The following is a 12,476-nucleotide window of genomic DNA, read 5'->3' as shown; positions in this document are numbered from 1 at the left end:
CAATTATTACTGCAACTTTGAAAAGATTCTTATTTGACATTGGCTTTTTAATCAAGAATAAACAAGACCACACACCCTCCTGAATGATACATTAAAAACATGTGTCTATTATGATAAATACCCTCACAGGAAAAAAACACTTAATGAAAACCCAAAAGCCAAACTAAGTGATGGAACCAGACTCACCTGTAGACAATTTTTCACTTTTTCTAAGGTTGGCCGTCTTCAGTCCATCAAACCCTTAATGGGCTGAATAGGATGTTGATGTGTGTGCTCTCCATCAGAATATCTCAGTCTGGTCTAGAAGGTTCTGATCTCAACTTTGCCACACCCCAAGAACTGGCAGAATGTGGAGGCATAAATCCTCACAGAGAGGATTTTTGTAGGCATGAGGATTAATAAGTGCCCCAAGCATAGTCCGCATGCAATAAATATTTGTTAGAATAAACTGAATGAAAAGAAGTAGGTAAAAAATAAACAAGAGCAGGAAGTTAAGAATAGAGCCTTCAAAGATGTCCTCAGCTGTGAAAATAAGTCAACCACAGAGACCGAGAAACAATTGCAAAAAAAAAAGGAAGAAGGGAAAGGGGAAGGCATGGTGTCAAGAAAGTCAAAATTAAGGAATATTTAAAAGACATGGTCATGGTGTCAAATGAAAAGAAGCAATATAGGGAAATGTGATTATAGCTGTTGGTGGGAAATGTGATTCAAAATGTTCTCTGAAAGGAATATGATCCTTAGAGATCTTCTGAAAATTGTTGCTGGAACTTAAAAGCTGAAGCAATTTATGGTAACAACAATCAACAAAAACTATGGAAATAAAGTTAAAGCCAATTTCAAAACACTTAACGTTGTTAAGTAAGGGACAACAGAAAAATAAAGAAAAAAAATCCCTCTAATGGGAAAAAAGCCATTTGGGCTTTGATAAGCATACTGACATCATGCTGCCGCATAACATGTATTCTTCTTCCTCTGCTCTCTCAGAAGAAAATAAACCAGCATTTTCCCAAAGTGCAGGGACACGAAGACCTTCCCTATGAATATTTAAAAGTTGCTTTACAAAATACTAGGAGTTAACCTGGGATTCTTGGGTGTTGGGCCTCAGAAGGTCTGTGACCCGTTTATACTGCGTTCCACTCCTGTTATTCATGTGTGGAAGAGGGTCCATGGCTTCCATCAGATTCTCAAAGAACTTGTTACCCTATAAACGTTAAGAACCACTGTTCTGGAGAAAGTAATACATTTGGCCACTGGAGGAAAAGGTTTAAAACACTTTTGATGGCAAGTCAGGCTGACATCTGCACATTCTTATTTATCCTTACCACTTTTCCTTCCACTCTATGGAAGTATTGCTCTCCTCATGGGCTTTCTCTGTGCTTTAAATCTCACCTCCTCCCTGTTTCTTCTCAGTCTCCTTTGCCCCATAAATACTGCAGCTCCCAGGACCCCATGTTCACTCCCTTTCTCTTCTTACTTTATATATTCTAGCTAGCTAGCTGAGCTGTATTCTATCTGGCTCTAACAAATTTCTACAGGATGCTTATAAAGTCTGGAAACATAGGTGAGTACCTAATGAATGATTGATTGATACTATATTAAAACACATGATAAAATATCATTATCTATGTTTTCAGAATTTATGGCTATCCAATATATATATTTATAGTTTCCAAATTAATGTCAAGCCAAAAAGTCTTTCTTGAGCTGGATGTGATTTTCAGACTGTGGACTGTCTATGGAACATCTCTACTTGGCACCCCCAGACGCTTCTCACACGGCTCGTCCAACATCGCCTCCTCTTGCATTCTCCATCCTAGGGAATGGTTTCCTCATTTTTAACCCACTCCTAAAGCACAAGTCCGGGACTTTCTCTCTGCAGCTTCCAGATTTCTGAGAGTTACCCCTCAGAAGCTCCCTCCTTTCACCAGTTCTCTTTTCAACTGATCACCAATTCTGTCTACTCTGCTTCATATACACTTCAAAAATCTTCCCCACCCCAGCCCATCTCCACTGATATTGTCTTAATTCAAGTACTTATCATTTCTTACCTAAACTCTTGTATTAGAGCAGGCTTCTTACCTCCTATCTCAGCTCCTTCCAAATAATACCTCTTAACCAGAATCTTCCCAAAATGCAAATCCGATTATGATCATCTACTACCTCAAACTCTTCCATTGCTCTAATTGCTGAACAATATAGCCCAGAGTCCTTGGCCTAGCATATAAGGCCTTCATCTTCTACCTTCTCACCTTCATCTATTTGGTGCTGCAGCCACACCCACTAACTTGACTTTCTTCAAACAGGCCTTTGATGCCATTGCTTGGATTTCCACCGGTGATGAGCTTCTATTAATCCTTCAAGGCTCAGCCCCAAATTCCTTGGAACTATCCCTTTACCAGTGGGTCTGGGACTCTCAGCGGTTATCAGGATTGGGAACCAGGCACAGGGAAACAAGGTATTTTGTTTCAATATCCAGGTTAAGGGGAGTTTGGTGTCAGGGACATAGCTAAACTGGGAGCAAAGCCAAATGCAGAGTTGTAGCAGCAATGACTTGAGGTTAAGTCATGGGAGTATTAGGCTACAGCCCCTGAAAGTCCCACCAAGGACTTGATCCAGAGTTTGAGGTAGAGACTGAAATGTCATCTTAGCATAAGGAGGAGTGTTGTGGCCAGGGAGTTGGGCAGCCTCTGACAATGTCTGTGAGATAATGAATTTAGGGAACTTCAATATACTCATGAGTGAAGGCCCAATATTATTTCTTTTAATAAATTCTTTTCTGTTGGCACTTTTTCTAATAAAAACTTAGTCAATTTTACTAGGGAAAAAAACACAAAGAGAGTTTTGAGGCTAAATTAAAGTTTTTAAATGATACTTAAATGCAACTTCCTTCTTTTATAGATGAAGAAATTGAGGACTACAGAAGTTAAACAAAATTTCAAATACCATACCTCTAGTTGGTGGCAGCCAATTGATGATATAGTAGGAAACTAAGTTTGAAGGAAAAAACAAGGAACACATTCTCTAGGAGTTTTCAATCTACAACAGAAAATCAATGTCCCAATGGCCATGATCATAAAACCCACAGAGTAGTATAAAAAAAATTAAACAAAGACATGGTTTAATAGGTACATACATTTGTACAGATCAAAGTCAACATTTTCAGCTTTATACATTAAAAAAAAAATCTTAAAAACAATGTGACCAGTGGTTCTATCTTTATAAAACTAAAAAATTATTTGAGCTGAGCAGACCAGTGAGGGTGCAGTCAAGAAAATAAGTCATTCTGTATCTTTGAAACATAATTAAATTGGAACAGAGAATTGGTTACATAGATAATGGAAAAGCTGAGAATCCAAACAAAGAATGGTGAGACTTCCCCAAGATGAGCAAAAGCAGGAAGGCACCACCACTCCTTGTGCTAGATGGCCAGCTGGAGAAGGTGGTATTCCCAGAGCCCAGCTAGTGGAAGCTGGGTCGAGAGAGGAAAAGGCTGCCCAGTGGGACCTGAAATTCCAGAGGACATTCAATCACTACTTCCAAAAAACCACAGAAGACCTTCTTTCAGGGTAAGGGATAGTAGAGTTAAATTAGGAAGTGATTCTTCCCCAACTCCACCCCATCTCTCTCTTTCTGATTTTTGCTTGCAATCTGATTCATCATCCTCACCCCCAGAGGCAGCTCTGAGAGAAGAGAATTTTTCCAAAGGAAGGAAGCAGTCCAACACTGCTGATCTGAGCCAACTGCCCATTTCCTTTGGGGTTAGAATTAAGGCATGAGGAGCGAGCCATCACAGGACAAAGGGACCCAGAGAAGCATGCTTCCTGAGCATGATGAAAACACTGAGGTTACAGATGATGACTAACTGCAGTCAAATCACCTTCCAAGTTCTACTTTGCTTAATTAATCCTTTCTTCACTCTCTGACATATAGTGGACTCTTAAAGGAGCATTGTAAACCTACACAGTCAATTGCCTTCTTCAAGCCAGCAATAGCATCTTCCAGAAAGACAGGAAACAGAGAAGTCGACTCTGCTCCACCAGTGAGATGTTTCTGGAAACCCACCATTTTTCATATATATTCCTTGAGAGCTGGGGAATAATACCAGAGAGGGTCTCTAGCCTGGAGTTAATCATTTGGGGGAAATATGCAACAAGGAGTCATTGATCCTCACTCTCAAGGTCACCCTGACATGTGGAGGCTCTCCAGAATCCCAGAGCCCGATGCATTCCAGCACATTGCTTTGTTATGGTGTCAGCTGTCAGTGGGCCAGGTGATAGAAGTCGAGCCACCTCGGAGCCAGACAAGCCGGAGGACACAGATGTTGGAATTTAAATGTGTTCCTTCTTCCTTCCAATTCATACTCCCACCTGGATATCCAGGACGCCCTTAACACATCCCTTTCTCCTCGTTTATTCATGTTTTCCATTCATCAATTCCTTTAATAAACATTTATTGATTACTTACTATGTGTCAAGCACTGGGGACAAAGCGGAGAACAAAACAAGCAAAAATCCCCGTCCTCATGGGGTAATAAACAAGTAAAATATATAGTTTGTCCAATGATCACATGGAATTATAGAAAAAAAAATAATATAATAGAAAAAAGCCACATGTCTTCTGAGGGTAGGAGCATGCACGTTTATGGAAAGGCGTCCAGAACCTGGCGCACGCGCGGCAGGGAGGCTGGGCCCTCGCCTGCTCAAAGCCTCCCGAGACTTGGGGTGGCTTCTTTCTGGGCGCAGCTGGCAGGTCCGGGTGTCGCGATGGCGTCCGCAGCGGCTCGCCGGCTGGTGTTGGCATCTGTCCATCATGGGGCTCTCCGGAGGGGACCGAGCTTGAAGAAAGATGAAGATATCACCGCCGGACGGGGCGGCGCAAGTCGGAGCCTGGCACCGTCGAGGTCCGTCATCGCTACTCGCAGTGGCGCCGTTTGGCCGAAGCCGGTGAGAACGCCCTTGGCCTTCTCCGCGTGCTCTGCGCTGTGATCCCCTTCCCGGCTCTCCTCGAGGAGCATGACATTTTTGTCCCAGAGGACGATGATGATGACTAACAAACAGGTCATGAAGTTCAGGAAGGAGAAAGCCCGGACTGAGTCAAGAAATGAGGGGATAAGGACACACATGCAATGCCTTAATCAATAAAGAAAAAAGGAAAAGAAAAAAAATGGTGATGCTAGCTAGTCCTTTGTCCCAGGCTCTGGGAGGTTCCCCGAGATGCTCAATCCACTGAGAATAAACATGACAAATATAAAAAAAAGAAAGGTGTCCAAGACAGACCTTTTTGTAAGGATGACCTTTGAAGCAAAGACCTGAAGCAAGCGCGTGGAGCGAGCCTTCCAGGCGGAGGAAATGGCAAATACAAAGGTCGGGGGCTGGACCACTCCTGACGACATGATCCAGGACCAGCAAGAAGCCCATGGTTGTTAGAGTGACAGTGAATAAACTGCAGGAGTAGGAGATGAGCTCAGAGAGGTGAGAGAAGATTCTGCAGCCCGGACATGTACTCTGAGTCAGATGGAGAACGAGTGGAGCAGAAGAGTGACATGACCTGACTTGCTTTTTTAAAAGGATCTCTCTGTCCATTGGATGGAAATTAAAATGTAGAGAGCACAGGGCAAAAGCAAGGAAGCCACCAGCAGTAATCCTGGGGAGGGAGAACAGTGGAGGTGGCGGTAGTAGGATTCTGAATATCATCTACTAGATAGATTTTTAAGATCCTCCAAGGTATAAATTTGGGGCCACTCATCCTCTTTCCTTGAGTCTTTGGGATAAATCTATGGTTTCCATTAATCTAGGGTACAGAAACCTGGGGGAGTAGTAAAGAGCTCAGTTACCAAAGCTTGGGTTAGTCATTGATTTAAAGAATCTGTGAGTGGGGAATAAGTATAACAAAAGCCAAACAGTCCCAAGAGAATCGCAGCAGCTGACTATACATTTCTATTCATGTATGTACTGCTTGTTACAGCAACCACTACCTATACAAGGATTGAAATTCTAAGTGGATGATAAATATCAACATAAGATAAACTAACTGAGGGAAATGGAGCTAAGTTAAGGCTGCATAAATCTACGGTGTTTAGTACTGCTGAAAGACAGAATGATCAGAAACTTCTACCTGAGGATTCAGAGAGAAAAAATGGATAGATTTGCTGAAAGGCTCAGTAAATGTTTGGAGAACTGAATCCCTATAGAACTTTGTGTATACCCTGGCTGGATAGCTCAGTAGGTTAGAGCATCATCAAAATACACTAAGGTTGCGGGTTCAATCACTGGGGTCAGGTCACATACAAGAATCAACCATTAAATGCATAAATAAGTGGAACAACAAATCGACTTCCCTCCCTCCCTCCTTTCTTTCCTCTCTAATATCAATAAATAAAAATTAAAAAAATAACTTTGTATATAACATGGGATGAAGTTAAACTTGGAAATCACCTGGAAACTTGTTAGAAATGCAGAATCTCAGGCCAACTCCAGACCTGCTGGATCAGAATCAACAATTTAATAAAGACTCCAAGTAATTTGTTTGTGAACTGAAGTTTGAGAAGCTCTCATGTGGGTTTTTTGCTCTTAAAAGCATCACTGATGAAGTGGGTGAAAGGCAAGGAAATGATGGCCAGCTCACCACCAGACTATGATAGAGAATTCACAAACAACCAAACTCTCTTCTTAGATTTCAGCAAAAATCCAGGAAGCTCCTCAATTTGTTAGGCAAATGAAGACTGGTGAAGGAGAAATTTGGAAGGCAGGTATGAGCCCTAAATTAAATGCAGCCCCAGACTAGCTACCACTACAGGAATGGAAATTATAGTCAAAGAGCGACAAATCAATTTTGGTAACTGGAATTTCCAGATGCATGGAAAATATGAACTTTAGAGGACTTCACAAACATTAACATTTCTGCAAAATCTTCAGTGGCTGTGAATTGCACTGGCTTGCATAGCACTGAATTCTTACCATCTCCTATAGAGAACCTCAGCCTGAAAGGCCTAGCCAAGTCCACCAGGAGCAGAATGCAAGAATGTTGTGTTCTATGACAAACCAACACGTGTGCTCTCACCATCCTGAAAGTGCTTTCTGAAGGGGCCTCTTCCTTCTGTACCACAGTGTTGAGCAAAGGATGGGGGAAAGTCATATCATTATCCCATATATTTTCTTCCTCTAACCACAATTACAGGGAGGCTTGTGGCATGTTACACAAACCTGTCATCGAGGTTGAAGCTGAAAAATGTAAGTTACACAATAGTAAGATAGGCCTGTGCAGCCACTCAAGCAAGGAAGGTGGGCCTCAAAGCAACTTATTTAAGGCACATCTGCCTTCCATGCTAACTGCCATTAACACTGAAGAGTTTAGACACACATCCATGCTGATTACTTGCAAAAGGGCCAGAAGAACTATCCTTAAATCATTGAATAGTATTAACTTCATGTCAAGTGCTGCGTTAATTGCATCCCATGCAGTTTTGCATTTGATCTTCAAAGGTAGTGCTCTCAAAGATTATGATTATCTGTATTATTTCATATTATCCCATTATCTATATTATTTCTAGTAAGTATAGAAACAAGATTCCACTTTATTCCAAAGCCTTACACTTCTGTACTAAAGGGTTAGACTTCATATTATCATCTGCACAATCTCCCTACATTATAACCATAGTAGAATTTATGAGCAGCCTCATTTACCATCTACTTAAAGAGGACCTTCTTGCCTAGACAAGTGCCTACTTGTAAAGGAACTAGATAGGAATACTTTTGTGTACCTATTAAGCATGCAAAATCACTGTAATTGAAGTGAAAAATTTAGACTGTTCATGCTGATTTGGCCTTCACACAAGTCGGTTTACACCCTTCAGCACATTCTGTACCAAAAATGAGGTAGAACCATTTGCCCTCCCAAAGCCAGTTGAATCTTTGGCTCCAATTGTTCCCATCACAAGGCAGAAATATGGGAGCATCTGTAGGATACTGTGCCTGAGATGATGAAATGGTGCCTAGAAAAGAATCAAGGTGGTCTGAGTAGACACAGAAATCACCAAAAGATGTAGGCATTCAGCTTTCAGAAAATCTCCCCAATCCTGAAAGAGAATTCTACCACAGTTACTACACCCTTGGGAAGTGCCAGGGTTGTCCACTGCCTTCCCTGGAGGTGGGTGGTTAGCAGCCAGCCCTAATCCAGGCTTCCAGGAACACAGTAAGGGCAGTGGCAGATTTATATGTCAGCAGGAAGCCAGCTTGCCACCCAGACGCTATTATTGGAACGGGATAAAACTTGGCGTCTGGCTGGTAGAGCTGCCAAGCACACCTTGCCAGTGGCTGCAGGTGCTGGCTGCTGCTCCAGGCGCTCTGGAGAATAGGAGAGTGCAAGAAAATATTACATGGACAGATCTTCAGCTCCGGGCAGCGGTTACATCAATGTGGCTTGTCGTTGTGTTGCTACTAGTATATAGAAGAGCTGAAGTATGATATTGGGAGCTTATTTAACCATCAATGCCCAATCAGGGTTTGGGGAGGCCTTTCTCATAACGGTTCTCAGTCAAAAGAACTTCATCACTGAGAACACACACACACACGCCAAATAAATATGCTTTAGAATCAGCAGAAAAGCTTTCTGTGAATCTGAGAAAGTCATACATAAAAGATCACAGTGAGAAAGAGGAAGCATTAAACTATTATGGCAAGAAAGGATGCTATCTTCAAACACCCAGATGAAACAGCTCCTCCCTCCAGCTGGGAATTTGCAGTCTGAGGTTGAGCAGTGTGTGGCAGGAGAGGAGGTAGGGGTGATGACAGAAGTCTAAATAGAGTACAGTGTGGGTTTTTGGGTCTCCAGGATGAAGAAACCTTCCTGGAAAACTATTATTTTTTAAAGAGAGCAGAGGGTTTATAAGCAGAGGTCCCATAGAAAGCCAGAGAAAGGAAAGAAGACAGAAAAAGGGAGGAGGAGGCACGGAATCTGTAGTATTTCAATGATACATTTTTTAAAATAACAAATAAAATTTAATTTAATTTAGAAAAGATAAAGGCCAAGTTTCATGCAAGGAAAATGTCTGCTCATGAAAAAGGTGGTTGTTGGTAGTTGCTTCCAAGTCAGAAAGGTTTCTGGCCTCCACTCTGCCACCAACATGGAATCTCGGAGCAGCCTCAGCCTCTTTGAACAGGAGATTCTCCACTTACTCAGAGAAGCTAATAATGCCTCCAGACCCAGCCTACCAGGCCTTAGTGCCCGAGACTCTCCAGGCCATGATTAGCTGCTCTTCCCCAGAAAAATAAATACTAGGAAGGCGTTAGGAGGAAATGTCGTTACATTTAATTCTCCAGCATTCACAGAGCTGTACATGCCCAGCACTGCACACTAACCAGCTGAGCAGAGCCAGAAAGTTGCCACAGATTAATTTAACCATTTCACAGGTAATTATGAAGCACTTAATCCATATACAAACATCATTTCAAGTGCTGAAAAGGCTATCAGCCCCATATCCTCAAGATGCTTACTACCCAGTAGGAAATATACACAAATCACTATGACTCTGTAAGACTGTGAGAGGGCATTAGCTGGATTCATTGACTCCTGACCTTATAAAGACATTATTCTTCTAAAGTCAAGTTTGCCAGTTAAAAGACTAAAGAGTTTTTAAGAGTGGTTAGTGGGGCGGGTTTAGTAATTAGTTCTGTGAGAATCCTATCATTTAGAAACCGAGGATGGGGACTGGATGTAGGAAATGGGTAAAAAGAGCTCAGGTTCTAAAAAAAAGACTTTGGACTCACTTAGCTGGAAATTATCCTTTTTATTCTTGGGCTAAAAGAGTCACTATGGGTTTTAAAGAGTTCTTACACCCATTGGGTGACAATACTCAGTTCATACACACTAAGAAACTTCATTATTTCTCCTAATTCTGAATCTTGTGCCTTTATACTGACAAAACTATATTTTGGTTGTACCTCCTCTCCCCCAAAAATCGAGGTAAGATAACATTACCAAAAATTTCCAGCTCCTTGTGCAAATGAGACAGAGCTCTCTCCTACAGCAATATATCATTAACTTGCCAACATCTGGGCTGGGAGGTGTGTGATGTTTTGAATCAAACTTCAAAGGTCAAGGGTAAACAAGGACCTAGAATTACTATTGCATCTAAAATTATTTTATAGCCTTCAAAAGGAAATGGAAAAAATGATCGCAATTCACAAAATTATATGCTGCCTTTGGGGAAAACATACATCTGAGTCCTTGGAAGTACATAGGTAATGTAAACAGGACCGGGCCATTTTCCACTTCATAGTCAGTGCCAGACAGGAGGCATGGAGGGTGGGGTACCCCTCCACAGCCTTAAAGTCCCCACCTGTTGTCTGAAATTAGCATGTGGGTATTCATCATTTTCTCCCACAGACACCCTAACCCCTTCCCATTTTTTCCATTACCTCCTTGTTCCCTAAGCTTGCAGCCTTGACTCACTTTCACTCGTCCTGTTTTTCACATCATTTGTTCACTTATTTGAAAACTAGAGGCCCAGTGCACAAAATTCGTGCCCTCAGGGGGGGTGTCCCTCAGCCCAGCCTGCACCCTCTCACAATCTGGAAGCTCTCGAGGGATGTCCGACTGATGGCTTAGGCCCACTACCCTCAGGGAGCAGGCCTAAGCCAGAAGCCAGACATCCTTAGTGCTGCCGTAGAGGCAGGAAAGGCTCCCACCACCACCACTGAGCTCACCAGCTGTGAGCCTGGCTCAGGGCTGATGGCTGAGCAGCACTCCCCTTATGGGAGTGCATTGACCACCAGCTCCTGCATTGAGCATCTTCCCCCTAGTGGTCAGTGCACATCATAGCAACCAGTCCTTCCACAGTTTGGTCAATTTGCATATTAGCCTTTTATTATATAGGATTACCTAATGAGTGTCTGTATCATATCAGACCCTGTGCTGGGTGTTAGGATTATAATAGCCTCTGCCATTCTAGGACCACAGTCCAGTCTAGGATTCTAATATCTATCTATATATATAAAAGCCCAAGTGACCAAACGACCAAACGACCAAATGACCAGTCAACCAGTTGCTATGATGCACACTGGCCACCAGGGGACAGACGCTCAATGCAAGAGCTGCCCCTTGGTGGCCAGTGTGCTCCCACAGCGAGAGTGCCACTCAGTTGATCGACCCATCCCGGCAGCCCACTAGCCCAGTGGCAGCCACTCACTCCCTCAGTAGTCCTGCAGGTCCAATCTCCATTGCACGGGTCCTCAAACTACGGCCCGCGGGCCACATGTGGCCTGCCAAAAACATTTATCCGGCCCACTGGGTGTTTTTGCTGCCACTGTGTGCATAGGAATTTGTTCATAGTTTTTTTTTAAACTATAGTCCAGCCCACCAACCGTCTGAGGGACAGTGAACTGGCCCCCTGTTTAAAAAGTTTGAGGACCCCTGCTCCAGAGAATGGGCCAAGCACCTATAGACTGGCACTGCCAGCATGATCCTGACAGTGCCCCAGGCCTCCTGGAAGTCGGCCTCAGACATGGGAGCCACTTCCCTAAACGTCCACAAGGAAGAAATGATATAAAAGCAGCCTCCAGGTGGCTCCTGACAATCAGCGCAAACATCAGCAGGACAGATCTGGATCCTGGGCCAACAAGGGCATCCCACCGCCCGCCTAGAGGACCAATCGTGTCCCAGCCCCCCCCCCCCCCCCCCCCCCTTCAGGACAAGCACCAGATGCTGCAGTGTGAGACTCTCCCGATCAGAACTGACTGGGCGTGAGCCCACAGCAGGTGCAGCAGGACCGGGATGAGCCAGAGTGGCAGGCAGCATTGGACTGCCGGTTTCAGCCCAATACCTGCAGGCCACACGGAGAAACCCCACCCATACACAAATTCGTGCACCAGGCCTCTAGTGTAAACAATAAATTACAATCCAGCAGTATTTCTAAAGGTGTGAGCTCAACTAAGCTTTAGTAAGTCAGAGCCTTTGGTCTGAGGCTTAGAAGTCTACATTTAATAAGTACTGAAGGTGATTTCTGTGCCCACCAAAATGTGGAGAGCCATTCAGTACAGAGTAGTTTGTGCTAAAGGAGGAAGTTATCACAGGGGAGAAACAATTACTCTGGATGGATGGATGAGAGGATTGTCAGGAGAGATTTCCTGCAGAAAGTTATATCTAAATTGATATCTCAAGTATGCAAAAGATCTCCCCTGATTTTGGGGGGTAAAGATGGAGAGTATACACCAAAAAAAAGAAGAAATACACAGGGAGAGGCATTCCTTACAAGACCCCAAAGTGGAAATCATAATTTAGAATGGCTGGAGCATTGAGTTCATGGTGAGTAGTAAGGATAGATCGGTTGGAGAGGTGGTCAGAAGCAAGACCCTTATAACATTATTGTGAAATTTGGACCTTATCTGGAAGGCACTGAAGAACTATTGAAGGATGTTTAAAGAAGGCAGGGGAGAAAATTAAGTGAGCAGAGTAATTCCTTCTCCCAATTACAGTGGGTC

General features: G+C 43.2%; 1 pseudogene; it reads left to right on the top strand.

The window, feature by feature from the left end:
• The first annotated feature begins 4,763 nt into the window (after nucleotides 1-4,763).
• On the top strand, nucleotides 4,764-5,050 carry LOC118665013 (annotated as a pseudogene).
• Nucleotides 5,051-12,476: the final 7,426 nt, after the last annotated feature.

Source organism: Myotis myotis, unplaced genomic scaffold (genome assembly GCF_014108235.1).
Source record: "Myotis myotis isolate mMyoMyo1 unplaced genomic scaffold, mMyoMyo1.p scaffold_m19_p_1, whole genome shotgun sequence".
Lineage (NCBI taxonomy): Eukaryota > Metazoa > Chordata > Mammalia > Chiroptera > Vespertilionidae > Myotis > Myotis myotis.
The sequence above is the reverse complement of the archived record's forward strand: the minus strand, read 5'-3'. Positions and strand labels throughout refer to the sequence as shown.